This window comes from Bubalus kerabau, chromosome 1, assembly GCF_029407905.1.
Source record: "Bubalus kerabau isolate K-KA32 ecotype Philippines breed swamp buffalo chromosome 1, PCC_UOA_SB_1v2, whole genome shotgun sequence".
In the NCBI taxonomy this organism is placed as follows: Eukaryota; Metazoa; Chordata; class Mammalia; order Artiodactyla; family Bovidae; genus Bubalus; species Bubalus kerabau.
In genome coordinates this window covers 5,185,925-5,194,565 of record NC_073624.1, presented here as the reverse complement: position 1 = coordinate 5,194,565, position 8,641 = coordinate 5,185,925, and positions in this window count along the sequence as shown.

Here is an 8,641-nt window from a genome sequence, read left to right as displayed (position 1 = left end):
TTGCCGAGGCTGGAACATTCTGTGCTGCCTTCATTACACGCGTGGAACCACGGTGCCAGGGAGGCGAGGCCCCTCCACCTGCTGTGGGCACTCGTGGGCCTGGCGGGGCGATGCCAGTTCCTGCGGGCCTGCGGGGGTGGGGCTGGGGGTGAAGGAGAGGAGGCCTGGGTTTGGAAAGAAGCCTGGGGTCTTCAGCCCAGGTGGGCAGCTCCCCCGGCCTGTTCCACGTCCTGAAAGTGTGGGTGAGGGGCGTTGGTTCTTCTAGGGAGGGAGGTGGTGGTGGGGTTCAGCTCCCAGGGCAGTGAGCCCACTTCAAGCCCACTTGTGTTTCAAGCAGGAGAGTAACAGGAATGATAAATATATGGGAAAACTCTAGACAGGCACTTTTATCTCATAATGCTGACTCTTTAAAGCCCTGCTCCAGCAAAGCATGTCATCTGGTCTCCAAATTACTTTTTCTCAAACTGGCACCAAGGCGTGGGTGTGCCTTCTGCCCACCTGTGCAGGACCCCTCGAGCCGTCCGCGTCACTTTCCTCCCTTTGCTGTCTGGACGGAACCAGAATTGAAAGCCCATGTGGGGTGAGGGCTGGGAAGCAGTTTTGAGGCCGAAGCCAGGGTGACCTCTGCAGTGGCTAGATTCCTCCTCTTGGGATCCGCCCGCCGTCCCTGGTGGCTTGGGGACAACAGCTGTCAGGACACGAGTGTCAGGGCCCGGGACCTCCCCGCTGCGGAGGCCCACACGCTGCAGCATCTTCTGGGGTAACTGTGGCAACAGAAACAACTTTCTTCTGACACTTGCTGGGGGTTCCTTGGAATGCAAAAGCTTCCCTCTTAGTCCTTAACTGAGGAAAGTTCTAGAACCCGTCCTCCTCCACTGATTCCCATTTGTAGTGAATGACCTCCCCACCTTCGCCCCGAAGAGGGACCTTCATCCACAGGAACTAAGTGAAAACAAGGCCATCGGTAGCCATGCAGTGATGGATAAAGGTCATGACATGCCTCCTCTTACTGTTCTCCGGGTGGCCTGTCTTTTGAACGCCCTCCCCTCCCCTGGTTTTGGGGCGCCTGCTTGCAGCTCTGGTTCCCCCTCGAACACGGCATCACGAAGTGCTGAGCCCAGAGCCCCACGTGCCCTGAGGTCCTAACTGGATGTGACTCCAGAGCTGTGTTGTTTTAAAGCAGCCAAATTCTCTCGCCCGATTTGTGTGCCAGTGTCTTCGTGTCCTTGATTTGTTTTAAGCAGTGTTTACTTTGGATTTCTGGGTATTAAATAAAAACCACTGAGACCCTGGCTGTGTTGTTACCTGCCCCGCGGGCGGGCGGCGGGAGCCGGCTTTCCGGGCGGCGTGCGGTGGTTTATCCCAATAAAGGCCGCTGTCTCTGTCTGCATGCCGGGCTTTCTTTTGCGCCTTTAGCCATCATGCCTTGGCCACCCCGTGCTCGGCGCTGGCTCCGTGACGCCAGTGCAGCCCTGCTTCCCGCGGGGCTGCCGATGGACGAGGGAGGAGACAGCTTGCATTCTGGGGGGAAGGGTCCCCGGGGAGGGGGCGCTGCACGGAGGGTTTCCTGGGTGGGAGCAGAGGCTGGCGGCTCACAGCGGCTGAGTCACACTACTGAACGGAGCGGGCGAGTCTGCCCAGGCGCCTGGTTCCAAACCCAAGCGAGAGATGCCAGTGGCCAGTGGCACGAGCTGCTACAGGGCCCTGGTCCCCTCCCTACCCTTTGGGGCCAGGGACCCTGAGGTGACCCCTGACGGGGCCAGATCTTTGGGGTTCCACGCTGGCCTTGCTATCAACCCTCCCCCGCAGAAGTCATGGGACACTTCAGGTATATCAAACTTTTCTCCACGTCAGAATTAAAACAGTGACTGTGGACGTGTGGCTAGCCTGGGGGGTGAGGCGACAGCACTCTTTAAACATGCTGAAATGACAAACTTGCTGGAAAGACCCTGGGCTTTGGAGAAAGCCCTGAGCTCACATTTGGCTTTGTTCCCACGCGACTGCTGGCGAGGTCACGGACCCACAGTTTTCCAGAGGGCACGTGTGTTCAGTCGCTCAGACGTGTCCAACTCTTTGTGACCGCATGGACTAGCACCCCGCCAGGCTCCTCTGACCACGGGATTTTCCCAGAAAGAATCCTGGAATGGGCTGCCATTTCCTTCAGGGGAACCTTCCCAACCCAGGTTTCGAACCCACGTCTTCTGTGTTGGCAGGTGGATTCTCTGCCACGGAAGCAAGCCCCCGACTGCCACCCTATTTACTGCCCCGTTCCTTAAAATACTGACGAGGGTGGTTCTCCGCCACCCCAGCCCTCACACTTGGCAACAAGAGCACACCGTTTGGGTTGTGGAATGGGAGGAGGTGGGAGGTGCAGGTGGTGGCTGTGGTCCCAGGGGCTGGTCAGCATTCCAGGACACACAGGAAGGCTCCCCCAGCTCAAAAGGTCGACTGGTGCTGAGCGTGAGAAACCTGCTGTGGCTCGCCAGCTCCTCGAGTCTGTCTTACCGGTGGTTTTCTTGGATGGGATTATCTGTTAATACTGATGAGGCTAAAGCTTCGTCCTGCAACAGTTCTTCAGGCCAGCAATGATGCCTTGTCTCCCAGGAGGGGTCTTCTGGTTGGTCTTGTTCCGGAGACGTTCCTCAAAGGCTTGTCCGAGTGGCCAGGGACAACAGCCATGGAGAGAGAGAGAGACAAGTGAGTGGATCATTCCCAGGGAGAAGCGCAATGATGGAGGGGTGTGGCGGGGCGAGGTGAAACGCTGTCTGGGGAGAGGCAGCAGGCACTGCTGGAAAAGGATGGAGTTCCTCGGGTCCACCTGGAGTGGGGGTGTGCTCGTTCTGGTTGGCGTCTTTTCCGAGTTCTCTCCCCCTTCTTTCCGGCTGGCCCCATGGCGTCAGTGGAAAGCCTCCACGTCCAGCCATCCCTCCCCACAGGGCTGTTGCTGGGTGTTGGGGGCAGGACCGCTGTTCCCATCAGGGTCTCTGCCTTGTGATCAGTCTTTGGGGAACCATGACATTGCGTGGCCACCTGACCTCAGCAGGATGTGTAGACCCTGAGAACTCAGAGCAGGAAGGGACCTCCTGAGGTCATCTGGTTTAAGCCTTTCCCAGGCTGACAGCTCGGGTCATGCACGCTGCAGGGGCGGGGATGGTTCCTTCTGCAAGGACAGCATCTTGTGCTTGGGAAGCTCAGATTCTGTGTGGTTTCGTTTCAAGTGGAAATCTGCTCCTGCGGGTATAATTTGATTCAATGAATCCTTGTTTCCCTCACTAGCGGCCAGGGTTAGCCCTTACCCTGGGGTGGGATGTGGGGCCCTCCACAGGCTCAGCACAATAGGGACTTCAACTGTGCTCATGTGAGTGTGCATGCATGCTGTCGCTCCTGTCATGTCCAACTCTATGACCCTCTAGACTGTAGCCCCCCAGGCGCCTCTGTCCACGCGATTCTCCAGGCAAGAATACTGGAGTGGGTTCCCACACCCCTCCAGGGGATCTTCCCAACCCAGGGATCGAGCCCACGTCTCCTGCCCTGGCAGGCGGGTTCTTTACCACTGGTGCCACCTGGGAAGCCTGAACCGTATTTAGTAGCAGCAGTGTTAGTCGCTCAGTCGTGTCTGACTCTCTGCGACCCCATGGACTGTGGCCCACCAGGCTCCTCTGTCCACGGGATTCTCCAGGCAAGAAAACTGGAGTGAGTTGCCATGCCCTTCTCCAGAGGATCTTTCCGACCCAGGGATCGAACCTGGGTCTTCTTCATTGCAGGCAGATTCTTTACCGTCTCAGCTACAGGGAAGATCCGATAAAGAACCTTATTTAGTCAGTACTTATTGAGGGCCTACTGTGTGCCAAGCTGAGTCCTGAGGATGCAGCAGGGAGCAGGGTAGACACCAGCCCTGCCTCCGGAGCTGAAGTGTGGAAGGGTGTGCAGCTAGGGTGGGGTGGGCAAAGTCAGTGCAGACAGGGCAAGTTCTGGGCAGAAAATAAGGCCGTGATGTACTAGAAAGATGCAGGAGGGGTGGGAGACTTTGGAGGCAGAGGGATTTGGCCCATGTCCCCCGTCCCTGTGGACCAGGGAGGGCCCCGTGGCTCGGCCCAGCAATGGGCTGAGGACAACCAGATAGGGTCTCGTCAAGTGAAACTTTGAAGTCACATTGTACGTTTAAGCCCACAGCTCCCTTGCTGACATAGGCGCGCCCTTCCCTAACACGTGTGCAGGATGCTGATTTTCTGCATATGTAGAATACGGTTCGGGATCTCCTCCCACATCACGTTTCCTCCCACGGCTGCACACCTGTCCACACTTCAGCTCCCGAGGCAGGGCTGGTGTCTACCCTGCTCCCTGCTGCACCCTCAGGAGTCAGCTTGGCACACAGTGTGCCCTCAATCAGCACTAACTTCAAGGTTGTTTAAACGCACTGGCATTGCGCCAGACAGCCCGAAGGAGCACGCAAAGAACGATGGGACGCTTCACGGGGCCCAGGAGCTGCCTGACAGCCTGTCCACACTGTGGACAGGTGAGCATCAGAACATATCAGTTCAGTTCAGTCTCTCAGTCGTGTCCAACTCTTTGGAACCCTATGAACCACAGCACGCCAGGCCTCCTGTCCATCACTGACTCCCAGAGTTCACTCAAACTGATGTCCACTGAGTCGGTGATGCCATCCAACCATCTCATCCTCTGTCATCCCCTTCTCCTCCCATCTCCAATCTTTCCCAGCATCAGGGTCTTTTCAAATGAATCAGTTCTTCTCATCAGGTGGTCAAAGGATTGAAGTTTCAGCTTCAGCATCAGTCCTTCCAATGAATATTCAGGACTGATCTCCTTTAGGATGGACTGGTTGGATCTCCTTGAAGTCCAAGGGACTCTCAAGAGTCCTCTCCAACACCACAGTTCAAAAGCATCAATTCTTTGGCGCTCAGCTTTCTTTATAGTCCAACTCTCACATCCATACATGACCACTGGAAAAGCCATAGCCTTGACTAGACGGACCTTTGTTAGCAAAGTCATGTCTCTGCTTTTTAATATATAGTCTAGGTTGGTCATAGTTTTTCTTCCAAGGAGTAAGTGTCTTTTAATTTCATGGCTGCAGTCACCATCTGCAGTGATTTTAGAGCCCAAAAATATAAAGTCAGCCACTGTTTCCACTGTTTCCCCATCTTGCCATGTGGCCTTGCCATGTGCATGTGGGATCTTAAGTTCTCTGACCAGGGATGCAACCCGTGCTGTCTGCAAAGGGAGAGCAGAGTCAACCACTGGGCCACCAGGGAAGTCCCTCAATTAACATTTTGTGCTTACATAATTTCAGAGAGTCCCTTGGACTGCAAGGAGATCCGACCAGTCCATCCTAAAGGAAATCAGTCCTGAATATTCATTGGAAGGACTGATGCTGAAGCTGAAACTTCAATCCTTTGACCACCTGATGAGAAGAACTGATTCATTTGGAAAGACCCTGATGCTGGGAAAGATTGAAGGGCGGGAGGAGAAGGGGATGAGAGAGGATGAGATGGTTGCATGGCATCACTGACTCAATGGACATGAGTCTGAGTAAACTCCAGGAGCTGGTGACGGACAGGGAGGCCTGGCGTGCTGCAGTCCATGGGGTCGCAAAGGGTCGGACACAACTGAGTGACTGAACTGAACTGAACTGAATTTCAGACCTAGGATAAAGTTGTTGCAATGGTATAAGGAATTCCTATATTTATCCTGATCCCCATAAACATGAACGTTTTACCATATTTGCTTTATCCTTTCTACCTTCTCAAAATAGATATAAATGCAGATATTTAGATGTTGGTCGGCCATGTGGATATCAAGCATCTGTCTATCTGTCTAGATAATTATGTCTTTCCTGAATCCTTGAGAATAAGTCGCATATATTATGCCCTTCTATTTCTAAGTATGTTGATGTATGTTTTCTAAAAACCAAAACGTTCTCTTCCGTAATTTCAGTCCACGTGTCATTACCGGAAATGACATCGGTACAATAGCATTATCTAACCCAGCGGCCTGAATTCTATTTCTCCAGTTGTCTCAGTAATGTCCTTTTACCCAAGGAAATGAATGCACTGACATCTTGTCACATCTCTGCAGCCTCCTCTAATCTGGAGCAGTTCTTCAATCTCTCTTTACCCTTCGTGACGTTGATGGAGAAGAATGCAGGTCGGTTACTGCCTGGAATGTCTCTCAGCGTGCCTTTGTCTGATGTTTCCCTCATGATGAGATTCAGGTTCTGCATTTTTGGCAGAAGCCAGGTGTTCTTCTCAGTGCATCTTCTCAGGAGACATAATGCGTGGATCCCTCCCATTTCTCAGTATATTTATTTATTTTAATTATTTAGTTAAACTGATGTTGATCATGTTTGTCCACTGAAAATGTACCTCTTCTTTCTAATTAAGTATCTCATGGGAGAAGGATTTCTATGTTTAGAGTTACCTTTCCAGCAGAAATAACTGGAAAACTGGGCAAAATGTAGGAAACAACTATTTTAGACATTAGAATAGAGGCAAGGCAGGTCTGTGAACCTTAATAAAAGGGACACAAATGAGGTAAACCCTACCATTGCCTAGGCTCCCTGCCTGGACGTGAGTCCTGGACTGGGGTGCAGCTTAAATAGAGCTCAGTGGTGTCACTGAGTTGAGGAGACAGAGCTCAGAGTTTGAGGAGGTCAAGGTTAAAAGCAATTTAAAAGTATCAGAGTAATTCACAATTAACTGCCTGCCAGAAAACTTCTTTCAAACCATGGTGCCAGGGAAGACTCTTGAGAGTCCCTTGGACAGCAAGATCAAACCAGTCCATCCTAAAGGAAATCAACACGGAATATTCGTTGGAAGGACTGATGCTGAAGCTTCAATACTTTGGCCACCTGATGCGAAGAACTGACTCATTGAAAAAGACCCTGATGCTGGGAAAGAAGAGGGCAGGAGGAGAAGGGGACGACAGAGGATGAGATGGTTGGATGGCATCACCGACTCCACAGGCATGAGTATGAGCAAGCTCCGGGAGATGGCGAAGGACAGGGAGGTCCGGTGTGCTGCCGTCCATGGGGTCACAAACAGTCGGACATGATTGAGCGACCGAACAACAACAGAAGAAAAACGCCAACACTCTTCAAAGGAACGCAACAAAACTTGCCCAATAACGTAAAATCCTTGATATCTAGCATTCGGGCAGAAAAATGTGACCCATAACCAGGAGCAGAATCAGTCAGTAGAAGCAGATGAGGAAATGACAGATATGGTGAAATTAGCATTCTACAAGACAACCGACCTGGGTGCTTTAAAAATATTCATGTTATAGAAGACTGTTCCAGATTAAAAGCCTGACAAGACATGGCAGACGAGTGCAACCAAGAGATACCTATGATTCCGAGTGGATCTTGGAGTAAAAATAATACAAACAAAACCCCTGTAAACAGCATAATAATATTTGGGGAAATTTGAGTGCGCATGAAAATATTACTATTTCAGTGTTAATTTTCTGGAGGGTCCAATGGAAGAATATGTTTGTTTCTAGGAGATAAATTCTGAAATATTTGGAGATGACATGTCACAATCCCTCCTTGGAATTTATTTTTAAATGGTTCAGAAAAAAAAGTGAAAGAAAAAGCAAATGTAGTAAGATGTCAAAAAAAGAAAAAAATAACAAGCAAAACTTCTTGAGATTTGGTAATGTAATTTACATCCTTTACATAGTCCATCATCGTCCTTTAGTGCTAAGTCGTGTCCGACCCTCAGGACATCGTGGACTGCAGCCTGCCAGGCTCCTCTGTCCATGGGATTAGATAAGGAAAATTAAGCTATGATGTGTATGTATACTTAGTTGCTCAGTTGTATCCAACTCTTCGCAACCCCTTGAACGGTAGCCCCCCAGGCTCCTCTGTCCATGGGGTTTTCCAGGCAAGAATACTGGAGTGGGTTGCCATGCTCTCTTCCAGGGGATCTTCCCCACCCAGGAATCGAACCTGCATCTCTTGCACTGCGGGTGAATTCTTTACCTGCTGAGACACCGGGGATGTCCAAGCTATGACAGATAACTCTAATACAGTTATATAAAATAATTATATAGTTTTCTATATGAAATTCAAATTTTAAAAATTGTATTGAGTGACAGCCTCTTTCTCACTGCATTTTGTCACAAACCCCAGTCTCATACAGGTGGGACAGAGCGGCAGACTAGACCATGCATCTCTGTGTCTTCTTCTGTAATGTACAGATGTAAGAGCATCTGCCTGCGAAGCTGGGTCCTAGTGAAATTAAAGCCCTGACCATTATCCTTGCTTCATCATCAGTCACTCAGCAAATATTAGCATCAGTGATACCTTTTGTCATTTTCATGACCTTTCATGAGCAGCCCCACTTTCCTGCTCACCCGCTTCCCACGTGCTCTGCCCCCTTTTCTGCAGGATCTGTCAGCAGAGAAAGGCTGGTTAGTCTCTGGTCACCCAGCACTGTCACCTGTTGCTATGGAAGCTCAGCCTGGCTCGTAAAGACTCAAGCTCAAGAGACCAGCTTGAGTCCGCCCCGCTGTCCTGGGACCTCGCCTTCTTGTGTTCCTCTAGTCCTTTGCACAGGCTGTTCCCTCCACCTGGAACATTCTTACCCATCTTTCTTCAACTGGCAAACTCTTATTCATCCATCAA